This window comes from Podarcis muralis, chromosome 14 (genome assembly GCF_964188315.1).
Source record: "Podarcis muralis chromosome 14, rPodMur119.hap1.1, whole genome shotgun sequence".
Classification (NCBI taxonomy): Eukaryota; Metazoa; Chordata; class Lepidosauria; order Squamata; family Lacertidae; genus Podarcis; species Podarcis muralis.
Window position 1 is genome coordinate 51,269,536 of NC_135668.1, and position 18,906 is coordinate 51,288,441.

General features: G+C 48.7%; 1 protein-coding gene across 3 annotated transcripts in view; it reads left to right on the plus strand.

Moving 5' to 3' along the window:
* Positions 1-18,906, plus strand: part of ELFN1 (extracellular leucine rich repeat and fibronectin type III domain containing 1) — a 261,693-nt gene that overhangs the window by 143,826 nt on the left and 98,961 nt on the right. For all 3 annotated transcript variants that reach the window (XM_077918711.1, XM_028705543.2, XM_028705544.2), the window contains exon 3: positions 10,927-11,092. The gene's annotated coding sequence lies outside the window, so the exon portion shown is untranslated. The remainder of the gene's footprint in view (positions 1-10,926; positions 11,093-18,906) is intronic.

The following is an 18,906-nucleotide window of genomic DNA, read 5'->3' on the forward strand; positions in this document are numbered from 1 at the left end:
GTAGGGTTGCCACCTTTGTTCTGGCAAAATACAGGGCAGGGCAGGACCACAGCTGTCAACTTTTCCCTTTTCTTGCAAGGAATCCTATTCGGAATAAGGCAATTTCCCTTTAAAAAAGGGAAACGTTGACAGCTATGGGCAGGACAAAGGCAGTTGGGGAGCGATTTTTTCCCCCATATTTGTTGTTGAAGTGACTTTGAAGCAACCCAATACAATCTATTGCACCCTAACAGGATGGCCCCTCTGGAAATTGTCACACATATGCCTACACACAAATTTGTAAATCTGTCCAGAACAAAGATGTGCCCACTCTTATATAGACATTTTAAATTGCCTGCCCTAGAGTCCAAGACCACCCCCAGAAACATCATACCTACATCACAGAAAAGGCAGTCTACAACAGAAATCTGAGTGTGTTGTTTATCTCCTGTTTGGGAGTTACCTCTTAATGGTCACTAGATTGGATACCCTGGGGAGCCTGGCCGGTCTTTTGTAATTATAAATACTTAGTTCCTGAGCCAGGTCACAGGCTCACCCTCTTCATACACAGACATACCCTTCAGACAGGATTTGTGAATGAAAAGACAGTGGGGAGGTTCCCCCACCCCCTCCCTCCTTGCAGAGAAAACATTTGGTCAGTTTGGGAGTCAAAATGGTTTTAGGGTGGTCCTCCTGTGCTGCTCCAGGCATGTGGTCCACACATCTATGTATGCGCTTGGTTGGTACATTTATGAACACTTCTTATATATATATGACCTTCATTTTTTTATTTCAGCAGGATGAGCTGAAATACAGGACATAGCATTTTATGCTGAAATACGTTGCAATCCTGTATTATACAGGACAGGTGCCAACCCTATGTACAAGCTGGGAAAGGGGACCTGAATTACCTAAGGCAGGACATCTGAATTTATTGCTAAGCAGAGTGTAGTGACTGTAGCAATGTGGAGACTTTTCATGCCAGAGGGTACTTGGGATCATATACCTTGCTGCCTTTGAAAAATCAGTCTGTTACTGAGAGGTCATGCCTGCAGTTCGGTAGCCTTGGATCACAGTCTTATGCAGAGATGGATAACTTCTGGCCCTCCAGATCCTTCTCATCACCCCTGATCGCTGGCCATGCAGGGACTGATGGGAACTGGAGACCAGTGACCTCTGGAGGTCCACAGGTTCCTCATCCTTGGTCTAGTTCCCACTGAGATGAACCACCTGTGGTGGGACTGCAGCATGTCAGGCTGCAGGCCGAAGCTTAGGTAGTGTGGATCAGTGGCGTAGCGTGGGTTGTCAGCACCCGGGGCAAGGCAAGTAATTTGCGCCCCCTAACCCATGGATTTGCGCCCCCTAACCCGTGGATTTGTGCCCCTTAACCCTAACCCCCAGATGTTGCGCCCAGTGCGGCCGGCCCCCCTGCACCCCCCCACGCTACGCCACTGGTGTGGATGCTGTAAGCATAAAATGAAGAGAGGGAGAACCATGAGCATCACCTTGAGTTCCTTGGGGGCAAGACATGATAGAACTGTTGTTGGCATCTGTCTGTCTGGAGAAGTCTCTTCTCCTCCAGAAGAACTTTTGCTTCTCAGACAACAAGGACTCCCTTCTCAGCCTCACTGATGTGGTCCAAAGGAAAGCAGAGCAATACATTTGGCACCAGCTGGGCTGCAGGAGTTGCAGGAAGGAGGCTACAAGGTGTCATCCAACCACCTTAGGGACTCCACTCTGGATCTGAATAGGGTTGACTCACTGAGAGCCAGTGTGGTACAGTGGTTAAGAGCGGTAGCCTCGTAATCCGGTGAACCGGGTTCGCTTCCCCGCTCCTCCACATGCAGCTGCTGGGTGGCCTTGGGCTAGTCACACTTCTGTGAAGTCTCTCAGCCCCACTCACCTCACAGAGTGTTTGCTGTGGGGGAGGAAGGGAAAGGAGATGGTTAGCCGCTTTGAGACTCCTTCGGGTAGTGATAAAGCAGGATATCAAATCCAAACTCTTCTTCTGAAATAAATTTTTACTTGATTTTCCAAAATATAAACATACAACAAAACCATTTCCAAAACCAATTATTGAGATTACTCTGAATCTCCTGACTTCTCTCCCCCCCCCTTCCATGGGTCCTGTCGATTATATTTCAACTGCATATCCATACTTCTCCAATTTTTCATCTTCCTAGATTATCTATACATTACAGATGTGTTTGAAATCCTGCTGATCTTTTCACCTGTTTACAATGATTTTGTATATACATTATAAACATTTCCCATTCTTTAAAAAAATTCTTGTCTTCTTGGTTCCTGAGCTTCCCAGTTAGTTTTGCCATTTCGGTATAGTCCTTCAACTTGATTTGCCATTCTTCTCTGGTCGGGGTTACCTCTTCCTTCCATCTCTGGGCTAGTAGCGTCCGAGTGGCCGTTGTAGCAATGTAGGGTTGACTCTTTAGCCCACGGGTAGGCAAACTAGAAGGCCCAATTGCCTTCTAAATCTGGCCTGCAGAGAGTCCGAGAATCAGCGTTGTTTTTACATGAGTAGAATGTGTCCTTTTATTTAAAATGCATCTCTGGGTTATTTGTGGGGCATAGGAATTCATTCATTTTTTTTCTTTTCAAAATATAGTCCGGCCCCCCACAAGGTCTGAGGGACGGTGGATCGGCCCCCTGCTGAAAAAGTTTGCTGACCCTTGCTTTAGCCTTTTCCCCTCCTGAAGATAGGAGCAGGCCTGAGTCAATCTAGACTTCCACAGAATGTTGAAGAGGGAACATGACAGTGTTAGGAACTGGAGATATAAGTCCTGACAGTCCGCTATCAGTATGTGTTTTTAAATGGTGTTTCATATAAGCTGTCAGGATGGAAAAGATAAAAATTGCAGATGCTTTGCTAGTAACAGCAGAAGCAGCAGCGACCCAAAAAGAAAAGAAGAAAGTCAGATCGGAATGTGTCAGGGAACTGGTTCAATCCAAAACGGCGCTTTGGTTTTCAAATTATTCATTCAGCGCTGATTGCCCGGCCTGGCGCTATTGTTCAGACGGCAGTGTGATACCTTTTAGCAAAGTGTGGTTAAGTTCAGGGAAAGTGAATGTAAAAATTACTTTGTGCTCATCAGATATGCTCCCTTTGTGCTTCGGGGATTATACGTCTCTTTAGTTTAGTGACAGAAAGAAGTTTGGCAGCTTTTAACATCTGTTATTACCGCACGGGCTCCTGCGGTGATGGATGAATGTGCTGCGATCTATCCCGGCTGCCTCCTCTGCAGCGGAATTGCGTTCCAGAAGCAAAATCTTTATCGGGCACATCTCTCAACCGCCGTTCAAGACTTATGAGGCTGAGGCTATTGTCAGGCGGGGCTGAGAGAGAAGCCATATGAATGCAGAAAGTCTCTGTCGTGCACCAGATGAATTTTAGCCGAGGCCTGGCAAGCTATCGATAAAGATCACCCCATTAAAGCACCCCTTCCCCAAAATGCTTCTGCTTCTATCCACACCATTTTTGAACTACATTTTCAGATTAATCCGGGCAGTGCTTTTTTTCTAAAAAAAATGTTTAGGGGTACTCTCATTTTGACTCAAGAAAATCACCATTTTATAGTTCAAATCGGGGGAAATAAATACAGTGGTACCTCAGGTTACAGGCGCTTCAGGTTACAGACTCCACTAACCCAGAAATAGTACCTCGGGTTAAGAACTTTGCTTCAGGATGAGAACAGAAATTGTGCTCCGGCTGCGCTGCAGCAGCAGGAGGCCCCATTAGCTAAAGTGGTGCTTCAGGTTAAGAACAGTTTCTGGTTAAGAACAGACCTCCGGAATGAATTAAGTTCTTAACCTGAGGTACCACTGTACAGTAAATGGACAAAAGTATAGAGATTCACAAAATGTTTAGGGGTATGAGTACCCCTGCATCCCATCAGGAAAAAAGCATTGAGTCTGGCTCACACGCAAAATCTCCACCTGGTGCTTGGATTATTGTGGGAGAAAGCATTGTACAGACAGAGGGGAGCCAAAGGGTCATCTAGTCCAACACACTGCAATGCAGGCATCACAGAATGGGGAGAGACTTTAAGAAATCCACAATCCCCAACCCCTGACCAGATACTCAAATCACGCTCCCTGTGTATCTTTCTAAAAACAGGTTCGATGCCAATGGACTGGCCCAAGAAATGACAAAAGAATCATATAATTGTATGAATCATAGACCCATAGAATCATAGAACTGTAGAGTGGGAAGGGGTCAACAAGGCTCATCTAGTCCAACCCCTTGCCAAGGCAGGAATCTTTCCCCCCATGTGGGGCTTGAACCCATGACCCATATTCTGATATATGCAGTTAGGTGCACACTTGAGAAGGGATTGCTACAATTGAAAGAGGGTTCTGTTTTGCAACACAGGGGGTTTTCTTTGGTGTACCATTGAGAGAGAGCAGGTGCGCAGCTCACCTGGCCACAGTCTTCCCCAATCTGGTGAGCTGGATGGTATTTCTGTCTGCTGAACAGCCCTTCAGACACAGGACTGCCCTCTGACAAATAGGACACAGTGCCACATTTAGGGTCAGAAAAGTAAAGCGGGGCAAAGACTCCTCTGCTCCCTGGCAATGAAAGGTATACACACACACACACACACACACACACACACACACACTTTATTAATTTTTTAACATAACATTTCAAACAATGATTTAACATATCTCCTTATCTTATACAATATTTTAGACTTCCATCAACCTCTGAAGATTTTCCGTTCTTTATCACTTATTCTGCACTTCTTAATTTCTCTATTACTTTTAATTATCATTAACTAATAATTCTCATCATAGCTCTCCTTGCAATATTTCACATAATCCTCCTTACAGAACTTCTTGCAGCCCTACTCGCGTAATGTGTTTATTACAATTGCTTTTCAAATAGTTCAGATATTTACTCCAGTCTTCTAAGAATCTCTGGTCCCGCAGGTTTCGAATCTTTCCTGTTATTTATCTAATTCTGCATAGTCCAGGCAATGAAAGGTTTTTGATCCAACTCCAACATTTCAGAGTTTAAAACAGGGGGGAATGCTCCTCATCCCTCCCCCATCATCACCCCAAGGACCACTGCCTGGAGGTTCTCCTCCACCTTATGGATGATGCTATTTCAGGGGAGCGGAACCTAACCTGTCAGTCTTTTATTACTTCTCTATAGTTTCTTCTGTCATTTTGTCTTCTCCCTGCTTTTTAAAAAATCCCAGGACCCCTCCATTTTTTCCCTCCCTGCCCATTAGCCCCATTAAGCTCTAATCTGTTGGTTACGTGCAATTAATTGCCAATTTAAGGGATTTTATATGTCTAATAGAGGTGCCAGTGAAGCTTTCCAAATTTGGGCTCGTTTTTACAGGCTCTGGAGGCTTGCAAAGCTTGCCTTGGGAATTCTTTCCCAGCTCAAGTTAAAATCTGAGCCGTAGAAGAAGTCTGGACTTCCCACTCTTCCAGCCCTCCCCTGTACCTCAAACACCAGGGGCGTACTTTGGTAATCTTTCAAAACATGGCACCCTGTGAGAAGCCAAAAATTGGCACCCCCAAATGAAGCTTCTCAGTTACGAAGCTTCCCAGTTTTGCAGCCCATCAGCTGCCTAAATAATAATAATAATAATAATAATAATAATAAATTTTATTTATATCCCGCCCTCCCCAGCCGAAGCCGGGCTCAGGGCGGCTAACAACACTAAAACAGTACAACATTATAAATACATTCTAAAAATTAATTAAAATACAAATTGATGGCAACCATAGACTAAAGCTTTGTAGAGATTGCCAAAGGAGGGAGTCAGGCTGCGCCCTGACCAAAGGCCTGGTGGAACAGCTCTGTCTTACAGGCCCTGCGAAAAGATGTCAAGTCCTGCAGGGACCTTGTCTCTTGCGACAGGGCATTCCACCAGGTTGGAGCCGCAGTCGAAAAAGCTCTGGCTCTAGTTGAGGCCAGCCTAACCTCTCTGTGGCCTGGGACCTTCAAGATGTTTTTATTTGAAGACCGTAAGTTCCTCTGTGGGGCATACCAGGAGAGGCGGTCCCGTAGGTACGAGGGTCCTAGGCCGTATAGGGCTTTAAAGGTTAAAACCAGCACCTTAAACCTGATCCTGTACTCCACCGGGAGCCAGTGCAGCTGGTATAGCACCGGATGAATGTGATCTCGCAGCGAAGACCCCGTAAGGAGTCTCGCTGCGGCATTCTGCACCCGCTGGAGTTTCTGGGTCAGTCTCAAGGGCAGCCCCACGTAGAGCGAGTTACAATAATCCAGTCTGGAGGTGACCGTCGCGTGGATCACAGTGGCTAGGTCAGGGCGAGAGAGGTAAGGAGCCAACTGCTTAGCTTGGCGGAGATGAAAAAATGCCGCCTTTGTTATAGCTGCAATCTGCGCCTCCATGGAGAGGGAGGTATCGAAGATTACACCCAAACTCTTAACGGACGGTGCTGGCACTAATTGCACCCCCGCAAGAGAAGGGAGTTGCCCCCTCAATCTCATATCGTCCCGTCCCAGCCAGAGGACCTCTGTCTTCGAAGGATTTAACTTCAACCGGCTCCCACGTAACCATCCAGCCACAGCTTCCAAGCATCTGATCAGTGTGTCTGGGGCCGAGTCAGGATGGCCATCCATCAACAGATAGAGTTGGGTGTCATCAGCATACTGATGGCAGCCCAGCCCAAAACTCCGGACAAGCTGGGCAAGGGGGCGCATAAAGATGTTAAAAAGCATCGGGGAGAGAATCGCACCCTGAGGCACTCCACACACCAAGGAGTGGCGGGATGACAATTCCCCCCCAAGCGCCACCCTCTGTCCCCGACCAGAGAGAAACGAGCGCAGCCATTGAAGGGCTGTGCCCTGGATCCCCACGTCGGCAAGGCGGTGGTCCAGGAGTTCGTGATCGACCATGTCGAAGGCTGCTGACAGGTCTAGAAGAATCAGCAGCCCCGACCCGCCTTGATCCAGCTGCCTATGGAGATCATCTGTTAAGGCGACCAGAGCCGTCTCGGTCCCATGACCAGCGCGGAAGCCGGACTGGAATGGATCCAGAGCCGATGTTTCATCCAGAAACCTACCAAGCTGTTCCGCAACCGCTCTCTCAATCACCTTACCCAGGAATGGAAGATTCGAAACCGGGCGGTAATTGGATAGATCTAAGGGATCTAATGATGTTTTCTTTAAAAGCGGGCGCACCACTGCCTCCTTCAGTTCCCCTGGGAATGTCCCGGTGCCAAGGGACAAATTGATGATATCCCCCAGGGGGGCCCGCACCTCGTCTGGACACGCTCTAATCAGCCAGGACGGGCACGGGACGAGAGGACAAGTGGTGGGCTTTCCAGCTCGGAGGAGTCTGTCCACATCGGCTGGGGATATCCGGTCAAAGTGGTCCAATACTGGACTCGAGGACAGTCGAGGGGCCTCCAGTTCCTTTATTGTATCGAAATTGGCGGGGAGGTCATGGCGGAGCAACAGGACCTTCTCCGCAAAAAAGCTCGCAAATGCCTCACAGCTGTGTGTCCAATTGTTATTTAAATTTGGCTGTCCTTCGAGGGACGTTAAAGACCGAATTATACTAAATAATTGCGCCGGGCGAGAGCTAGCGGATGCAATGGAGGCCGAGAAGTAGGACTTCTTAGCGGCCTTCACTGCCATCTCATAGGTTTTCATAAAAACTCTATAGGATGTTCTTGAAGCTCCGTCACGGGCACCCCGCCATACTCGCTCTAGCCGTCTGAGGTCCCGCTTCATTTTCCGGAGCTCCTCGGTAAACCAGGGAGCCCGGTTTCTGCGGGGTCGCAGAGGGCGCTTAGGTGCGATCTCATTGATGGCTGCCAGGAGCTGGGTATTCCAGCCCTCAACAAGCTCAGTCAATGAGTCGCCAGGGGGAGCAAGGTCCCGCAAGGCTTGACGGAATCTATCAGGGTCCATCAGCCTCCGCGGGCGAGCCCAAATCGGCTCGCCACCCAAGCAGGGTGGGGGTGGAACGTCAATCCTGGCTTTCAGAGCGTAGTGATCAGACCATGGCACCTTCATCGAAGGAAACATGATCACATCTATACCGACGCCAAAGATCAAATCCAGCGTGTGGCCTGCTTGATGTGTGGGGCCCGAAACAAACTGGGAGAGCCCTAGTGTCGCCATGGAAGACACCAGGTCCAGAGCCTGTGAGGAGGGAGTGGCATCAGCATGGAAGTTGAAGTCCCCCAATACCAATATAGGTTAGGGAACTCCAAGGCCCAGCCGGCCACCTAAAAAGGTAAAGGTAAAGGTAAAGGGACCCCTGACCATTAGGTCCAGTCATGGCCGACTCTGGGGTTGCGGCGCTCATCTCGCTTTACTGGCCGAGGGAGCCGGCGTACAGCTTCCGGGTCATGTGGCCAGCATGACTGAGCTGCTTCTGGCGAACCAGAGCAGCGCACGGAAACGCCGTTTACCTTCCCACCGGAGCGGTACCTATTTATCTACTTGCACTGGTGTGCTTTCGAACTGCTAGGTTGGCAGGAGCAGGGACCGAGCAACGGGAGCTCACCCCGTCGTGGGGATTCAAACAGCCGACCTTCTGAGCGGCAAGTCCTAGGCTCTGTGGCTTAACCCACAGCGCCACCCTAAATCTGGCGCTAAAAACACTCTCCCTCCAAGACCCCCAATCCCCCAGGTGTAGTTCTCTTGAGGGGACAAAAATATTTAGGAGTTGGCTTCAGTGCCATTTCCCCTCAGGGCTTCCCCATGGGTGGTCCAGCCCAATCAAGGATCACATGCAGCATAGCCAATCAGAAGTCACTGGAGGCAAGCGAGAGGAATGGACAGTGAGGACAAGCAAGGGCAAGGCCAATAAAAAGCAAACAAAGGTCTAGAAAAAGCCATCAGATAAGAGAGGCGTTTATTGGAACTGCTTGAGATGTTTACCAGAAAGCCAACACCTCAACAACACCTGTGAGTACTTTCAGCTCGATCCTAATTACCATCCTACAATTGAGCCAGCAGTCAGGTGTCTGAATTATCTCACTGTCACCTGGCTGCACCTTGGTTCTCCCTAAGGAATTGTCGCCGTGTGTTCTTCTCTTTCTAGCACAGATGTCAGACCTCATCCTGAGCATCTCTCGCTTTCCCATGAAACCTTGAGGAACCCATCTATCTGATTGATTATGCTGTAGCCACTCTCCCTCCAGATACCTTGCCAACTGCCCGAGAGATGTTCTCAAGCCGACATTCTCTTTGTTAATATTTGCTCGCGGACTCATTAACGTCTCTCCAGCCCCCGACCTGCCTCCTTTGATGTGCTGACCCCCATCCTTTTGGTCTCTCCATCTTCTCTGGCATTCACCTTGGGGGCTGCATATTACTCTCTTTGTGGAACCATCCAGCACTAGATCATAATGGCCTTTTCTAATCTTGTTGTCCTTAATAGGATTTTTGCCCAATACATCTGAAATGTGTAGATATGGATTTTGAAGATAATAAAATTGCCTAATGTGCAGGAGGGTTAAGGCCGCGCCAAGATGGAGGTATCTGAGTGCAAAATCCATGCAGAGTACGCCAGATGTGAAGGGCACCTGCATACCAAAATGGCTATATCTTCCTTTTGAAATGCATTTGAGGAGGGGGCTGGGTCCCCCCTCCCAGTTTGTCATTGCAGAACAAAGGAAGTGCTAATGATATCGACATGTAGACTCCAGAGGTGGACACTTCTGCATAAGATCACACATTTTTCGTAAGAGTCCTCACAAAATTTCATTAGCGTTTCAGTGTGCACTCTAACTTGTGTGCACTGTATACATGTATACCTAATATACACATGTATACCTAATTGTTGTTGGTTTATGTCTGTCTAGAGAAGCGTTCCCCAAACTTGGTTCTCCAGCTGTTTTTGGACTACAGTTCCCATTACCCTTGGCCACTGGTCCTGCTAGATAGGGATGATGGGAGTTGTAGTCCAAAAACAGCTGGAGACCCAAGTTTGGGGAACACTCGTCTAGAGAGACAACAAGGTGTGTCTACTAGGGTGAAGTCAAACCACTGTGTTAGCAGCACCAAAGTAACCTTCCGGGGGCGCAAACCTGGGCAGTGTGTCTGGAGGTCCTGGGCTGCCCAGGTGACAAGACCCCCATCTCGGCCTCACTGATGCAGTCCAAAGGAAAGCAGAGCAAGACGTTTGGCACCAGCTGGGCTATAGGAGTTGCCAGAAGGAGGCGTACAAGGTGCCATCCAACCTCCTTAGGGACTCTACTCCAGATCTGTGTAGGGTTTACTCCAGGGGTCCGCAACCTTTTCCAGCTGTGGGCCGGTCCACCGTCCCTCAGACCTTGTTGGGGGCCGGACTATATTTTGAAAAAAATATATGAACGAATTCCTATGCCCCACAAATAACCCAGAGATGCATTTTAAATAAAAGGACACATTCTACTCATGTAAAAACACGCTGATTCCTGGACCGTCCGCGGGCCGGATTTAGAAGGCGATTGGGCCGCATCTGCCCCCCGGACCTTAGGTTGCCTACCCTTAGCCTTTTCTTCTCCCCAAGATACCCCGCAAGGCTGTGGAGGCTTAGGATCAGAGTTTTCCTTCTCTTAGGTGGGCTATCTTCCCAAGTTTATGAGCCCCATCTGCCCCTCACCTCCCTCTACACAACATGTGCAGAAACCGCCTTCTTTACCATTGGACCCACTGTTAGTCTCATCTGCTTAATCCGCTAGATCCTGTCTTCGCATGTAGGGAGAAGTCTCTAACTCACCAAGGGTTTGAGACCCATCAGCTACCCCCACCTGGTTCAGCTGACCAGACAAAACCATTCATGTGGGCTTTGATGTTGCTGGCAATGGAGTACATTCTTGACCATTGTCCTTCGAATCGACTGTCTGTTTGAAATGTCAGGCCTGCTATTTCCACAGGTCTTTTTTCCCCTCCCTCCCTTGACCAGATGTTAACCTTCTCTTTTGGTCGCTGTTCCTTTTTTGCAGTTCAAAGGCCACCTTTGGTGACCCGGTCCTTCCAAGACCTTCAGAAACCCTGAGTCCATTGTGCCTGCCAGCAACACACAGATGATGAGAAGGCAAAATCCATGACTTCCGCTGGGGAACATCCATTTGGCGGCTGCTTTCGGATGTCAGAGTCTCCGGCACCAAGGTAAGAGGTGACCTTTTCAGTCAAGTCTATGGGGAGAGGCGTGAGACGCAAAGCTCAGTCAGAAGCTGGGGAGGGAGAGAAGCTTTTTCTGATAAAACACACGTTAAAAGGAACCCGCACACAGTGCTGGGAGGTCTGTTTGTTTTGTCTTCCCAGACGGGGAATACAAATGGCCTTTGACAATGGTTCAGAATGGAAACGGCAGTTTGCGTCTCAACATACGTCTGGAGATATAGACAGCCGTCGAGGCATGATCTGGGGTTTGTTGTTGTTGTTGTTGGTACTGGGAAATCTGTGTTGTGACTGTTCCGCTGGTGATCTGTTGCTCTAAATGGCAAAAATGTGTACAACGTGTTCCTTAAACGAACCCAAGGGCAAGGTGGCACACAAGGCGAGTCATTCCTAGCTTTTGCCAGCGTCAGGAGGTCAACCTGTGTGGGTGAAATAGCCCTGAAATAAAATCTGAACCCATCACCTCTAGGGCTTCCAGATTATTATTGGGCTCCAATTCCCATCAGCCACTGCCATCCATGGCTTAGAGACTGCAGTCCTTTAAATGATGTCCTTTCAATTTACCATACTTTTCTGTGTATAACACACCCCCATGTATAATACGCCCCCTGTTTTGGGGGACTAAAAATTAAGAAAATGGGGGGGGGAGAGATTGCCCAGAATTGTTGAGCTTTTTTGTGGAGGATTGCACAGAGTTGCGGATCTTTTTTAAAGGGGGGGGGGGACACCTCCTAATGTCTGTCTCCTTGCTGGCAGAAGCAGCCAATTGCCCACCCAGTTGCTGCAGCAACACCCAGTCAACACCATCCCTTACCACAGATACCAATGACACGCTGCTGAACATCTCTGGCTTGAAGCATCAACCAATCCCACGTCACCCCTGGGCGCTACCCATTGTATAGGACGACTCACGATTTTAAACATTATTTTTCATTAAAAAAAACCATAGTCTTATACATGGTACCTCGGGTTACGAACTTAATTCGTTCCGGAGGCCCGTTCTTAACCCGAAACCATTCTTAACCTGAGCCGCGCTTTCGCTAATGGGGCCTCCTGCTGCTGCTGCGCCGCCGGCGCACGATTTCTGTTTTCATCCTGGGGCAAAGTTCACAACCCGAGGTACTACTTCCGGGTTAGTGGAGTTTGTAACCCACAGCGTTTGTAACCCGAAGCGTTTGTAACCCGAGGTACCACTGTACACGGAAAAGTACTGGGTAGGAAATGTGGTAATTCATGGGCACCTTTGCTGTGAAATCTTCAGTCCCAGCTTGAATTGCAAGGCTCATGCATGACTCTTCCATTGGAAACAGCTTGCCACCCTTTTCTGGGCCATGCAATATCGCCAATGATAATTCTGCGCCCTAAGACTGGTGTACAATCTAGCGCAGTTCCCTGCTAAAGCGACGTGTTGTGTCTGAAGGCCTAGGGACGACTCCTTTCCTCGTGACCATTGTGCGGGGTTTCATGCTTCCGCTGTCGGAAAGGAAAAGAAGAATTTGGCCGGGGGGGGGAGGGGAGAGAGAAAAGGAGAGAACTTTTGAATGGATGTACAGAGTCAAGGGCGTCTCTTTCTGGCAGTCTGCAATTTTTTCGTACCGTTGTTATTCAAAATATGCTTTTCATAAGGACAAAGAGGACCATTTTAGTGGAAACAAAATCCTCTAGGCAGTGGCACCACTGGATAAAGCGATTATTTCCATTACTCCTCAGGAATGCAAGGATGGTACTTTTTTTTTTTTTTAAGGAGGGAGTAGTTTTCGCTTTGCTAGAGCATTTTGGGTTTTAGAAGGATAACGGCTGAATTGCAATGAAGCTTTGTTCAGGGCTCTGTCTTTTGAGGGGGGAAATACTAGGTTCAAAGACCACAACCATGTTCCCGAAGCAATTGTTCGTCATCTCCATTGCCTCTGTCCTAAAAAAAAAAGGGGGGGGGACAGAAAGCAATTTTGTATTAACTTTTTAATGAGAACATTTATAAACAGCCACCTCATACAAGCAATCAAGAAGGTGTGCAGTAAAATCGTTAAAACGCCAGCATTCTGGCTGGGGTTCCATTTAGAGCTTGTATAACCCTTGTTTCAAAACAGCTGCACTGGTTGTCTGCATATTTCCTGGCCCAATTCAAGGTGCTCACATTAGTGCTTAAAGCCTTGATGACTCAGGTCCCAAATCTCTGAAGTACGGTCTTCTTCCCTACAGACCCTCTTGGGTGCTGAGATTGCCAGAGGGCCCCACTCGGTGGTTCCTCTTCCGTCAGAGGCTCAGGGTGGGCAGCCTGAGAGAGGGCATTCTCTGTGGTGGCCCCTAAGTGTGAAGCTCCCTCCTCACAGAGGTGTGTTGAGCACCTTCATTATGCAGCTTCTGGAGGAAGCTGAAGACGCACCTCTTTATCCTCAGTCCTGTATACCTGAAGGAGCTTCTCCACCCCCATCGTTCAGCCTGAACACTGGCCCCTTTCTTCTCCAAAAGATACCCTGCAAGGCAGAGGATGGTTAGGATCAGAGTTCTCCTTCACCCTGATGGGAGATCTTCCCAAGTGGATGAGCCCCATCTGCCCCTCCCTTCCCTCCACAGCACATGCAGAAATCACCTTCTTGACCATTGGACCCACTCTTGGTCTTGTCCACTAATTCTAACGGAACCTGTCTTCATATGTGAGGGAAGTGTCTAACTCAATGAGAGCTTGAGACTCATCGGCTGTTTATTACTATTAATAAACTATAAAACCAGAACATACAGAACATAGTGAATCTTGGGTGATGTTTAGGGCATGAAATAGTGACTAATGTGCAGAGGATTCGCCCAGCGCTACAAGCAAATAGTGCAAGAAGGAGCTACCTTGAAGCTGACCCCAGGCAATGCCCTACATGGGACCTGAACTTCCTTGAGTGCATTTACCTGCAGTGGCGAAGGAAGCCTCTTGGGCACCTGGGGTGATGTGCCCATAGGGGCTAAGGATGGGGCGCACCACGCAGCGCCCACAGGAATGGCCAGAGGAGGAGCTAGTGGCGGTGTGTGTCCTGGGGTGTGTGCCAGCGTGCATCCCGGGGGGGGGGTATGTCGGCGTCAATGCACATCCCAAGGGGGTGTGCCAGTGGCAGGGAGCGTCCTGGGGGCGCGCCACCCACGCCGATGTCACCCCCCTCAAAGATGGCACCCGAGGTGAGCCACCTCCACTGCCCCCATCTTGCTACGCCTCTGTGTGCTGTGGGTTAAACCACAGAGCCTAGGACTTGTCAATCAGAAGGTCGGCGGTTCGAATCGCCATGACGGGGTGAGCTCCCGTTGCTCGGTCCCTGCTCCTGCTCACCTAGCAGTTCAAAAGCACGTCAAAGTAAAGTAGATAAATAGGTACCGCTCCGGCGGGAAGGTAAACGACATTTCCGTGCGCTGCTCTGGTTCGCCAGAAGCGGCTTAGTCATGCTGGCCACATGACCCGGAAGCTGTACGCTGGCTCCCTTGGTCAGTAAAGCAAGATGAGCGCCGCAACCCCAGAGTCGGCCACGACTGGACCTAATGGTCAGGGGTCCCTTTACCTTTTTACTGTGGGCTTGAGCTGTGATCCTCTCTTGCTTGCTTGAACAAAGGGGTGTGTGTGTTTAATGTGTAGAAACCACTGACTTCTGCATGGTTGGAACATAGCCTTCCATACCAAGGCAAGAGTCACATCTGTTGCTATGCCAATTTTGCCTCTGGCCCCTTCCCCCACCAGCACGCTGCTCCCATAAGTTTGCTCTTGGAAGGATGCAATTCTTGGGCTGAGAATGGTTTCTCTGCCTCTGATCTTAAGCCTGTTTTTCCCCTTCAGGACGGCTGTTTTCACTCTCGTGCAAATATATGCAAATGTGATGGCTTAATCAATTGATTAAAATTCATGCAATCAATTGGCTTCCTCAACTGGGTTTTGAGGCAGAAACTTTGTGGCCTATTATCAAGGCAGGGCAGTCAGCCCACCTCACAGGGCCCCAGGAGTCGCTTGCTTCGTAGCACCTTCAGACTGACAAGAGACGGCAGAGAAAGTCTGTCGTCTTCTCTAGATGAAGGCAGGACCTGACGGCGAATTGTAGGCTTCAGCGTCAAGACAAGCCAGTCCAGGATGGAAAGGACAAAAGACAGTTTTGTTATCTGCGTTTATGTTCCTGCATCTCACCGACATTGAGATGAAAGATTCCCACAGGGCTCCTTCAATTGAGTGCTGCAAGAGTCTATCATTGAGTTACCAGTGGATGTAAAATAGATCTTGTGACAACCAGAAGATCTGAGCTGTGTCTCGGCATGACGAATGGTGCTGGGGGGGTGGGGGGCGGCGTGTGTTTTGACAATTATTAAGCGGAGCAGTTTTGGGATCTGTCTTTTTGGACAGGCATGTGCAAAGAGAAGAAATGGATTCATTTCACTCATAGCACAATTGTTAATTATGATGAATGGCACTAGGCTCATCTGTTTTCTCCACCATCCACCTCCTCCTCCTTCTCCTCCTCCTCCTCCTCCTCTTTTCTGCTGGGATACAGTCAGTCCTGCTGGGCCAAGAAATCAAGAGTGGTTAGCTGCTCACAAAATCTCCCTTTGAGGAAAAGAACAGCAACCCCCCCCCCCCGTTTATTTGTTCAAAATATTCAGTGGTACCTCAGTTTTCGAACGCCTCCATAGTCGTAGTTGAACGTTTCGGAATTTGAACACTGAAAACCCAGAAGTAAGTGCCTTGGTTTTCAAACGCACCTCGGAAGTCGGAACAGGAAAGATGGCTTCTGTTTTGAGTTTTCCGTTTTGAGGCTTCCGCTTTCAGTTTTCGGTTTTCAAACGTTTCGGAACTCGAACGGACTTCCGGAACGGATTACGTTCAAAAACCGAGGTCGCACTGTATTTGCAGTGTGCCTTTGATGCTCATACTCTTCCAACGTATTAGGAGGTATTGCCACCCCAATCTCTGAGCAGCGAGAGACTCCAGGGTCCCTGTGCTTTACACAGAGTTTGGTTTCCTTGGCATGAAGGTCAATGGAGACAGTGGTGTCTTTAGGATATATGGTTTTATTTACACATATATACAACCTGAGCACAGGCAGCGGCAGAGCAAGCTGATCGAGCGCCTAGGGACAGGGCCAGCTGCCTGTGGGTGTTTGTTGTGGGGGAGGAAGGGAAAGGAGAATGATAGTCGCTTTGAGACTCCTTCGGGTAATGATAAAGTGGGATATCAAATCCAAACTCTTCTTCTTTTCCCCCTCAGCTGTAGGGGAAACACTCTGTGAGGTGAGTGGGGCTGAGAGACTTCAAAGAAGTGTGACTAACCCATAGTCACCCAGCAGCTGCATGTGGAGGAGCGGAGACGTGAACCTGGTTCACCAGATTATGAGTCTACCGCTCTTAACCACTACACCACACTGACACCACACTGGGAGGTGGCAGGTGGACCAGCGGGTGCCCAAGCCACCGCGTCACTCCTAGGAGAGACGTGTGGCTTAGGCGCATTGGCTTAGGTGAGTGCCGTCCGGCATTTTGTCACCCCCTCAGTGGTGACACCCGGGGCGGACCACCCCCACCGTCCCCCCTTCCTCCACCCCTGAGCACAGGATGGAGGGGCTCACGGCACGAACAACACACCAAAAGATTTTGCTTCCCCATTAAGTTTCCAAGGAGGCACTGAATCACAGCTCTTGGGTCACAGCACAGAGCAAGACAAGCCTCTATGTCTCCAGCTTCTGGCATCAGCCAAAACTCGCACCCAAAACTCTGGCTTTTGTTCTTCTCCCTTACAAGGTGATACTGCTTCTGATGAGGTGGGGGTGGGGGTTATTGCATTTGTCTCCTTGGAAACGGGGCAATCTCTTACTGATGTAAATGGCAGCACCCAGTTGGTGAGCTAAGGCCGTTGCCTTAAGAAACTGGTCTGGCAGGTTTCCTATTATAGATTCTAACCTCACAGCATCACAGGTTTGGAAGGGGCCCAGGATTTGGTAGTGATTCAGACTCACCCATCTCAAACTTATAACAGTATGGTCCCTGGGGGTGGTCTGAAGGAACAGAAGGCTTCCACATTGCAGAAGCTACATAGGGCTGACCTGAAATCTCAGTGTTTGCCTGGTGCCCCCCAGGGAGTAGGAGAAGGACTTGAATCTCCAGGTGGGTGAGAGAACACCTTTAAAATATAAGTTAAGAAGACTATGTGTGCAGCTTGCAAGCTTCAGCCCAGCAGTACCTAGGTTCGGATTATCACATAGACTTTCTGGAGGGGTGTGCCTTCCTCTGCTCCCTCCCAATTAACCTCCGTCCCTGAAAATTATTACATAGATCATCCAGTGGGGGAGCAGTCTGCCCTCCTTCTGTCCTTCTTTGCCCCTTCTAGTTAACGTCCATCTTTGTAAATTATTGCAAACACTTTTTGGCAGGGGCCGCTCTCCTCCTCTCCTTCTCCCAATTAACCCCCATCTCTGAAAATTATTGCATAGACCTTCCAGGGCCCAACTTCTGTGATATCCCTGGGATCCACCCCATGACATCACCAGGAGCTGTCCCTAGATCTGAGGTTTGGTCCCTGAAATCCCAAGATCTGGGGATTTCTTGACCCGGCAACCCTGTAACAGTCAGCCCAGCCAGTATATGGACTCCACTGATGCAGAGAGCTGGCTAACTATAGCTTGACTGTAAAGAGGCCTGCAAAGGATTTGGTGCCCAAGGTGTAGTTACTGTTATGCAGGCTCAGATAAGAATAATCAGAGCTGCCGGCCATAAGCTGATGATTCCTCGTGAGCATCAGGAAGGAATTAATCCATGCCAGGTGCAGTATTTGCATATTTGGCAACATGTAACGAGAGGCGTAAAGCTGCGTCCCACATGGACCAAGCATGCCTTGCCGTTGTGCAACTTCCCCTCCTAATTCCACAACCACAAAACCCAAAGTTCTGCTGATTGAATAAACTGTGCCCACTGAGAAGATCCAAGCCCTTGTTGATGACATTAATTTTGCAGGCTGCAAAGCATGCAATTTAATTTGGAATGACGGATGGTGGCAGAAGAAAAAGCCTTGTAAGTTTTTGTCGGACAGACGAAACACACACTTGGTGAGTTGACATGTCACACCAGCAAATTGTTGTGAGCCGAAGATTAAATTGGTTGCATTTGATGAGAAATGGGAAGCTCTCTCGTTTCCTGTCACCCTGCACATTCAACCCAGCTGCGTCAAAGGGTTCATCAAAAAACATGAACGGAGCCAAATCTCTTCCTCCATTAGCCCTTTTTTGTGTCAGTTTGGTTGTATGTCAATTAAGGATGGATGAACATGCCTGAGTCTGTTCCAACATTCCTTTGCACTTTCATCTGGTGCTTTTCATTCTGCTGCAATTGGTTTATTTTGCACAAAACTTTTCCCCTGTTTCATTGTCTGCAAATGCAGAAATAGACGTATTTTTAAAAAATACGAATCTCGCAGTGCACAACTCATGTGCAGTCTCAGTCATCAACAGATATTTATACATCAGTTGTCTTTTCTGCATGTTCCCTTTCAAAGCTGTTGAATGCCCTGCTAATCTTCAGCAGCAAAAACAGCACAGTTTTGTGGCACATTAAGGACATGGCTGATGGCCCATCACAAAGCTATGCACGGCTGCAATTCTAACCATGTCTGCTTAGAAGTAGGTCCCATTTAATTTAGTGGGACTTGCTCTCATGTGAATGTGGTTAGGACTTCAGCTTATAAAGGTAGCTTGATTTCAGTTTGGTATAAACTTGTCATCCTGTCTCTTTGCCCTCACACAGGCACTAGGGAGGGGCAATTTAGCATCCTGACGATATCTTATTCTTTGTGTCCT